This window comes from Rutilus rutilus, assembly GCF_951802725.1.
Source record: "Rutilus rutilus genome assembly, chromosome: 18".
Lineage (NCBI taxonomy): Eukaryota > Metazoa > Chordata > Actinopteri > Cypriniformes > Leuciscidae > Rutilus > Rutilus rutilus.
In genome coordinates, this window is record NC_140231.1 from 6,129,754 (window position 1) to 6,139,210 (window position 9,457).

Here is a 9,457-nt window from a genome sequence, read left to right on the forward strand (position 1 = left end):
TCACTCTTATTGCGTCTAGCTAGATGCTTATGGGGAAAACTCTGCACAGCCATAACAGTGCAGGGATCTGCACGCGGATTGAACAAACGGGAATAAGTGAGCTCATGCCAGCTATATCCCACGTGTCTCACTCTCCCTGAAGCACGGGGATTCACCCATGCTGCCTCCAATGCTAGAGCAAGCACAGCTCTGACAGCTCGGCAACTGAAAATGATGTCTCCACCCTGTGGCTATCAGGTGAGACTCATTCAGCATATCTCTCTCTAAAGAGCATCTTTCGCTGGCAGTTATTTTACAAATCCGCGCCAATGAGCATGTCACTTGCCAGGGCTGCGCGCACGCAAGTTGCAGCCACCCAGGCACCGAAGCAGAGCCGCAAGCCACTTCTCCGCTCGGCCAAGCGCTACCCATTTAATCTCTATGCTGTAACAGGTTCTGTTCTCCCGTCTCAGCGTGAGACGCTGCCTGTTATACTTAAGCTATTGCTAACATATAAGCTATGTATGCGCTCACTATCCTGGGGCATCGTGTTCCCAGGGGAATGGACCCTCCATCCCCAGACAGTTCAAACGATCTGGGGTATCTTTGGCAAGGCAGAGGTTGATCTCTTCGCCTCCGAAGGCAGCTCTCACTGCTCAATATTCTTTACAAATGGCCCAGCCTCCCCAGTCGCGCTGCTCCCTCAGGTCATCAAACCGATAGAGGACAGACACGGAGTCCTTCTGGTGGCTTCTCTCTGGCAGACCCAACCTTGGTTCCCCGAGATGATTCAGCTGCTAGCAGTATGCTAGCAGTATGATTCAGCTGCTAGCATGGCCAAATCCACTGAGGAAAGACCTCCTTTCCCAGGCGAACAGGACAATCTGGCATCCCCAACCCGAGCTGTGGGCCCTCCACGTATGGCCCCTCAACGTGAACTTACAGACCTCCCAGCATGGGTCCTGAATACTAACTCTGAGGCTGGAGCCCCATCCACGAGATGCCTCTTCGCCCTTAAGGGGTCGGTTTTCTCCAACTGGTGTTCAGTCCGGAACCAAGACCCTATTTCATGTGAAGTAGTGCAGGTACTTTCCTTACTACAGGAGCTAATGGACGCGGGTCACACCCCCTTCATGCTCAAAGTCTATGTGGCAGCCATAGCAGCAAAGCCTGCTCCTGTGGCCATCCAATCGCTGTTTAGAAGCAACCTGGTTGTTCGCTTCTTGAAAGGCGCAAGGAGGCTCAACCCGCCTCGTCCTCTAACCATACACTCTTGGGACCTATCGATGGTCCTTAGGGCCCTCAAAAGGCCCACCTTCAAGCCGCTACAGTCGGCCGAGCTATGGCCACTTTCGTTTACGACCGCACTCCTGCTAGCGTTAGCATCGGCCAAGCGAGTGGCCGATTTGCAAGCGCTCTCCATCAGCGCATCCTGCCTTAAGTTTAGGCCTAACGACTCCAAGGTCGTCCTCAAGCCAAGGCACGGCTACATGCCCAAAGTGCTCTTTACTCCATTCTGAGCACAAGTTTTTTCGTTATCTGCTCTTTCCGCTTCGGAAGACGAGCGACAATTACACTTCCTCTGCCCTGTCCGGGCCTTAAGAGTATATACAGAGCAGTCTGCCCAGTTTAGGCAGTCAGAGCAGCTCTTCGTATTCTTCGGTGGCCGCATCAAAGGGCTTCGAGTCACTAAGCAGAGATTTTCCCACTGGATAGAGGACGTGGTCCAGTGGTGTATCTATTGGCGACATCTGTGCGGCAGCCGGCAGGTCCTCGCTGTCCACCTTCACCAGATTTTACAACTTGGAAGTCTCTGCACTGCTGGAACGAATCCTCTCTGTCTAGTTGGAGTTGATCTCTGAGTGAGCTTAACCCACTATTACCCTTGTGGAGGCTCCAACCACAGTCCGAGCCCCTCTCTGGTTGGGCGTAATTCTGCCCTCTCTTAGCCCTATTGCCCTCAAGGTCCTCATCCAAGTGCCTTACGCTAGGGTCTTAAAACAATGTTGTTCTGCTTAAACATAGCATAGCGTGATTGGACTTTTTCCGCATGGCATCTAGCAAGATGCAATACGAGTGAACGTTTCGAAAGGGAACGTCTCGATTACTAACGTAACCTCGGCTCCTTGAGATAACGGGAATGATTATTGCGTAGACGGCTGGGCTATGACGCTACACGACTCGGCGTTCGTTGATTCAGTCGGATTAACCTGAATCCTATGGCGAGACGAGTGATATAGGCAGATACCCCACCCCTCTTGATGGGCCCTGTGCTCGGTTCGGTGGGATGTGCCCCAATTGGCTTGCGCAGATAAGCTGCATCGCCATAAGTTCGTGCAGTTCCCACTGCTCAGCCAATAAGCGCGCAGATCACAGCACTGTTATGGCTGTGCAGTAGCACTGCGTTGTTGAATAAAAGCTTCAGTAATTGGAGAAAAAGGAGTTGTTCCCATAGCATCTAGCAAGATGCAATACTCATTCCTGTTATCTCAGGAAACCGAGGTTACGTTAGTAACCGAGACGACCCACCAACCCGTGTCATGCACTGTTTGTTCCACTGCCCTCAGGGTGGAGATACAGGACAATGGAAACACACATGAACAGACTGAGAAACAGCTTCTTTCCGAGAGCTGTGACCTGCACATACATACACCAGCTAGTGACATAATTGCACTTTATTTTGCTGTAATTGCTGCTGTTTATTGTTGTTTGTTTTTGTTTACTTCTTTAACTGAGGCCTTGTCCACACGGAGACGCTTTTAGCTGTATACGTACACATTTTGTATCGTATTGGCCTTTCGTCCAGATGGATCCAGCGTTTTGGGAGCCTGAAAACCGCTATTTTTTGAAACCGTGTCCCAGAGTGGATAAATCTGAAAACGACACACTTGCGCGTGTACGGCCAATCCGTAAATTTTGTGAAACGATGATGTCATCACCCCACGTGTCAGGATTAGTCACACACCTACGTCACAGGTAACAGCAACAACAATGGCGGACTACATGCTTATGTTCGTTCTGCAGAAGCTACTGAGCCTATTAGCTTTACTAAAGCAAAATCTTCTGCTCCTATGCTACTACGGTGAGCAACAAGTGATTATGGACTATTAGCGAAGTATAAATATATTAAAAAAATTATTAATTAGTATTTGAGGGCTGCCATGTGATCCTAAAATAGAGTATTTTAATGTCACCAAATGATACATAAATATTGTTACACTGAATGACATTTTAGTGGGTGTCTTCTGTAAATCATGGTAAAAAAAAAAAAAGGAGTATGATAGTCATTATTTTTTGCTCAGAAAAATATACAATTTATCAAGGTCCCACCCTCACTCTCGCAGAAATGGTTAGTAAAAAGTTTATTGTGTGAAATAAACAGTTATAGAAATGAAAGTTGAAGCTCCAATCTCCTCCCAAAAATCCCCCCAAAAAAGTCTGTTGGTGCCTCGGTGACTATTTTGTTTAGAGAAGCTGTCAATCATGATTTCTCATTCCCGTTTTTTCTCATTCCCGTTTTTATAGAATCAAATAACGAACTAAGATCAAACTTATTTAAAAAAATGAACACTTAAACTTAAATCAGCATGATACAAACTACCTAAAATGACAGAAAACATCTTTGGAAAAATATAATTTGAAGTGTAATTTGATTGTTTGTTTCCATCACGTCCCATTAGACTTCATGGGGAGGGCGGCGTTTATGACCTATACTGGGACCAACCACCGGGGGGCGATCGAGTCGCTTTGGCTTTTACTTTTCAGCACTTGTGCTTGGGTAAAACCTAGTGGTTATTTTAAATACTTGTTAGTGGTCACTTTGATGTATGTATGTAGGTATGTGTATGTGTATATATATATATATATATATACATACATATGTACATGTATGTGTGTATATATGTATATGTATGTGTATACGTATATATACACTCACCTAAAGGATTATTAGGAACACCATACTAATACTGTGTTTGACCCCCTTTCGCCTTCAGAACTGCCTTAATTCTACGTGGCATTGATTCAACAAGGTTCTTTAGAAATGTTGGCCCATATTGATAGGATAGCATCTTGCAGTTGATGGAGATTTGTGGGATGCACATCCAGGGCACGAAGCTCCCGTTCCACCACATCCCAAAGATGCTCTATTGGGTTGAGATCTGGTGACTGTGGGGGCCATTTTAGTACAGTGAACTCATTGTCATGTTCAAGAAACCAATTTGAAATGATTCGAGCTTTGTGACATGGTTCATTATCCTGCTGGAAGTAGCCATCAGAGGATGGGTACATGGTGGTCATAAAGGGATGGACATGGTCAGAAACAATGCTCAGGTAGGCTGTGGCATTTAAACGATGCCCAATTGGCACTAAGGGGCCTAAAGTGTGCCAAGAAAACTCGGTTGTAACGAGTGGTTATTTCAGTCAAAGTTGCTCTTCTATCAGCTTGAATCAGTCGGCCCATTCTCCTCTGACCTCTAGCATCAACAAGGCATTTTCGCCCACAGGACTGCCGCATACTGGATGTTTTTCCCTTTTCACACCATTCTTTGTAAACCCTAGAAATGGTTGTGCGTGAAAATCCCAGTAACTGAGCAGATTGTGAAATACTCAGACCGGCCCGTCTGGCACCAACAACCATGCCACGCTCAAAATTGATTAAATCACCTTTCTTTCCCATTCTGACATTCAGTTTGGAGTTCAGGAGATTGTCTTGACCAGGACCACACCCCTAAATGCATTGAAGCAACTGCCATGTGATTGGTTGATTAGATAATTGCATTAATGAGAAATTGAACAGGTGTTCCTAATAATCCTTTAGGTGAGTGTATGTGTGTATAGGTGTGTGTATGTGTATGTATATGTGCCTAGATGCAGATAACAAAATAATAATAATAACATAAAAAATTGTTAATTAAAGGAATGTAAGAATTAAAGGGGTAGGAGTACATACGTTTTACTTCTTCCTACTCCTTTTCGTACATGAGATAGAAGAATGTTCACACAGGAAAGTAAGGTACTTTGTTTGCTGCTTATCTGTTGTTGTTTTTTAATGTTTTGAACATTATTTTATTTTATTTTATCTTATATATTCTTCTCTCATGTTCGAAATAAAGATTTCAGTCAATCAAAGACTTACAGGTTTGGAAAGACATGAGGGTGAGTACAGTAATTAGACAGAATTTACTTTTTTTTGGCCCTAAAAATGACCCATCAACAAGCAGAATCACTGAAGGAAAGAAGAAATGGATCAATATGAGCCACAGAGCAGTGTAATTTATCAAAGCTAATTTGATAGTGTTGCTTTTACTTACAGTTATGGCGATGATGGCCAGATAGCAGGAAGGGTTTTCAAGGCAATTTGTCCATGATCATCTAAAGCAGGGGTCGAAAAGTAAGTTTGACATCGGGCCCAAAAAAAATGTCACCACTACATGGCGGGCCAGACCATATTCAAAGGATAATTTAAGAAATTGATTGATGAAAAATGCAACTAGAATTGCCTGTGACAGACTGTTACAGTGTCTTTTGTAACTGGTAGTGGTAGCTGTTACTTTGTGTTAAAGCCTGTAGTAGGACAGTCATTAACAAAAAGCCACATATGTGTGGCGGTGTCTGGGTTTTACACTGGATAAATTAATAAAGCAGTAGTGACAAGTAACCTGGCAAGTATCTTCATTAACCAACTTGCAACACAAGCAAGCCTTGCTAAAACACACATATGTGGGAGATGCGGAATGGATAAAAAAAAAAAGAAAAAAGAAGAGGACGTGATTAAGCCCCTCAATGGCATGTTTTTTCTTGTTTGCGTGCTGCAAGGAAAGTTACGCTATTACGTCATGTGTAGAGTGACGTTAACATTTAAGCTAGCTGGTGAGAGAAAATGGTACTATAAAAAAAGAGTCTGAAGATGAAAGTTGACAGCGAAAATAGGGCATACAAAGAAGATGAAAAACAACTATGCGTTCATCCTACTTAGTTTTGTGAATGCAAAGCTGGTGTGTCTTAACTGCAACGAAGCGATCCACAGACTCTTTTGAATGTCTTTCAGAACTTTGCAAATTAAAAGCTCTCAATTCATCTCAAAATGAAACATTGCTGCAAAATCACTAAAGACAAAGTTTTTGTGAGTAACTGTTGCTGTCATGACAGATCTTTTTCAGAACCAGCCACTATCAAAAAATGTTGGCTGCGGGCGCGTGTTAATGACTGCCTGTTGCCGACCCTTGATCTAAAGACAAGTTTACAGAAAAACAAACAAAATAAACACAGTTTTCATCTACCACACGTTTGTGGACCTATTTCATATTTGGACACAGCCAAAACCATTTTTCCAAAATAGTCCTACTCTACACTGAACATCATTAAACTCACCATTCCAAGAAAATCATGACGTCTGGGATTGTTCTCTAATGATTTCTTCAATAGTTTTTATCCCAGAGGATCAAATCACTGCAGTCTGTTGAGGTGTTGTACGTCTCATGCACTCCTCGGCACGGCTGTGAGGGCTTCCAATGTTCTTTTGCCACTCAATCATTGTCAGTCATCAGACAACTCAGACTCTATTAAAGAGTCTAAATAAAAACATACCATATAAAAATGAGGGAAGACAGCTGAAAAACAAACATAAGTAATTAAATGTACCCCAGTGTTTCCAAAACAACCTGGTTCTGTAAGTAGTCCTCTCTAATCATGATTCAACTCACCAGTTTGTTAGAAGAGAGACTGCAAGAGTGGAAATGGGTGTCAGATAAGGGTAATGTACTATTGGAGATAGTGCAGGACCAGAGTCGAGGAGTATCCAGGAGCATACAACTTTTATCCACTCATTCCTCTGTGTTCGCATGACGCAGAATTTTTTTAATTTTTTTTACAGAAACGTAAACTAGTCCTTAAAAATAACTATTTTGTGTATCACTTATTTCAATAGCTTAGCTTTAATAGCAATGTTTCAATTAAATGGCAGAGGTTCAATTGTTTTAGTCTTTGCTTCACATATTAATCCATTTGTCTAAAACATAGCCTAAGTACAACAAATTTAGTACAACATTTAAAATAAAGGCAAAAGCTATCATAGCTTCATCAGAAAATAATACTAAAACTCTGGATGTTTCAGCTACTCCTGTAATGCATTTAATACAGTTACATGCATGACTATATTCATATAGCCTAATAACATTCATTATCAATATACCTTTTCTGTAGTGCGACTTTAACAAACTGTAGTCAGACCTGTACGAAAAGGGTCTGAATCCGAAATCGCCCCTTAAACCCTCATTCACTATTCCCTACGTTAGTCCACTAACACAGTTCAATTGAAGAAGTGCATGAAAACGAGTGAGTGAATTCGGACAGCCGTTCGTTGTACATCGGCTGTAACTTAGACTCATTATTGCAGTGCGGTGTACGTCCACTATGGTTTCAGACACCACTGCAATTTGCAAATGGCTGTCCCTTCAAATAACGCCCTGTGAAAGACTATCACGAATACCGTAAAACAGGCGTAATGATAGTGATTTCAGATTAAGGTAACGTTAGTACATCTCTAAACGGTTTTGCTAATATAATGTTTTAATTACTTTATTGCTGCTAGCGAGCTAACTGGGATAGCTAGGATTCATTTCCAGTCGATCTCACTTCACGGAGAGGATTAAAACTGACTAATGGGAACTTCGTTTTTAAAAATATAAAATTCAGTTTTAGAATATATTCAGTGTTTCACTACACAATACTTAATGTTATAAGTAATATATTAAAAGACGATATGACTTAGCCTACCTTTCTGAATCAAGTTGCAGCAGCTTCTTTGTGTTGACTGTTACTAGACCATTAAAATTTAAACTGTCCCTGGTTGGAAACCGTATTTACAGTGGGTACGGAAAGTATTCAGACCCCCTTACATTTTTTCTCTTTGAAAAAAGTTGAAACTCTTTGTTATATTGCAGCCATTTGCTAAAATCATTTAAGTTATTTTTTTTTTCCTCATTATTGTACACACAGCACCCCATATTGACAGAAAAACACAGAATTGTTGACATTTTTGCACATTTATTAAAAAAGAAAACCTGAAATATCACATGGTCCTAAGTATTCAGACCCTTTGCTCAGTATTTAGTAGAAGCACCATTTTGATCTAATACAGCCATGAGTCTTTTTGGGAAAGATGCAACAAGTTTTTCACACCTGGATTTGGGTATCCTCTGCCATTCCTCCTTGCAGATCCTCTCCAGTTCTGTCAGGTTGGATGGTAAACCTTGGTGGACAGCCATTTTCAGGTCTCTCCAGAGATGCTCAATTGGGTTTAAGTCAGGGCTCTGGCTGGGCCATTCAAGAACAGTCACGGAGTTGTTGTGAAGCCACTCCTTCGTTATTTTAGCTGTGTGCTTAGGGTCATTGTCTTGTTGGAAGGTGAACCTTCGGCCCAGTCTGAGGTCCAGAGCACTCTGGAGAAGGTTTTCGTCCAGGATATCCCTGTACTTGGCCGCATTCATCTTTCCCTCGATTGCACAGTCGTCCTGTCCCTGCAGCTGAAAAACACCCCCACAGCATGATGCTGCCACCACCATGCTTCACTGTTGAGACTGTATTGGACAGGTGATGAGCAGTGCCTGGTTTTCTCCACACATACCGCTTAGAATTAAGGCCCAAAAGTTCTATCTTGGTCTCATCAGATCAGAGAATCTTATTTGTCACCATCTTGGAGTCCTTCAGGTGTGCTTTCATGTGTCTTGCACTGAGGAGAGGCTTCCGTCGGGCCACTCTGCCATAAAGCCCCGACTGGTGGATGGCTGCAGTGATGGTTGACTTACTACAACTTTCTCCCATCTCCCGACTGCATCTCTGGAGCTCAGCCACAGTGATCTTTGGGTTCTTCTTTACCTCTCTCACCAAGGCTCTTCTCCCCCGATAGCTCAGTTTGGCCGGACGGCCAGCTCTAGGAAGGGTTCTGGTCGTCCCAAACGTCTTCCATTTAAGGATTATGGAGGCCACTGTGCTCTTAGGAACCTTAAGTGCAGCAGAATTTTTTTTTTAACCTTGGCCAGATCTGTGCCTTGCCACAATTCTGTCTCTGAGCTCTTCAGGCAGTTCCTTTGACCTCTTATATAGACAGGTGTGTGGCTTTCCTAATCAAGTCCAATCAGTATAATCAAACACAGCTGGACTCAAATGAAGGTGTAGAACCATCTCAAGGATGATCAGAAGAAATGGACAGCACCTGAGTTAAATATATGAGTGTCACAGCAAAGGGTCTGAATACTTAGGACCATGTGATATTTCAGTTTTTCTTTTTTAATAAATGTGCAAAAATGTCAACAATTCTGTGTTTTTCTGTCAATACGGGGTGCTGTGTGTACAATAATGAGGAAAAAAATGAACTTAAAAGATTTTAGCAAATGGCTGCAATATAACAAAGAGTGAAAAATTTAAGGGGGTCTGAATACTTTCCGTACCCACTGTAACTTAACAGCCGGGTTATTAC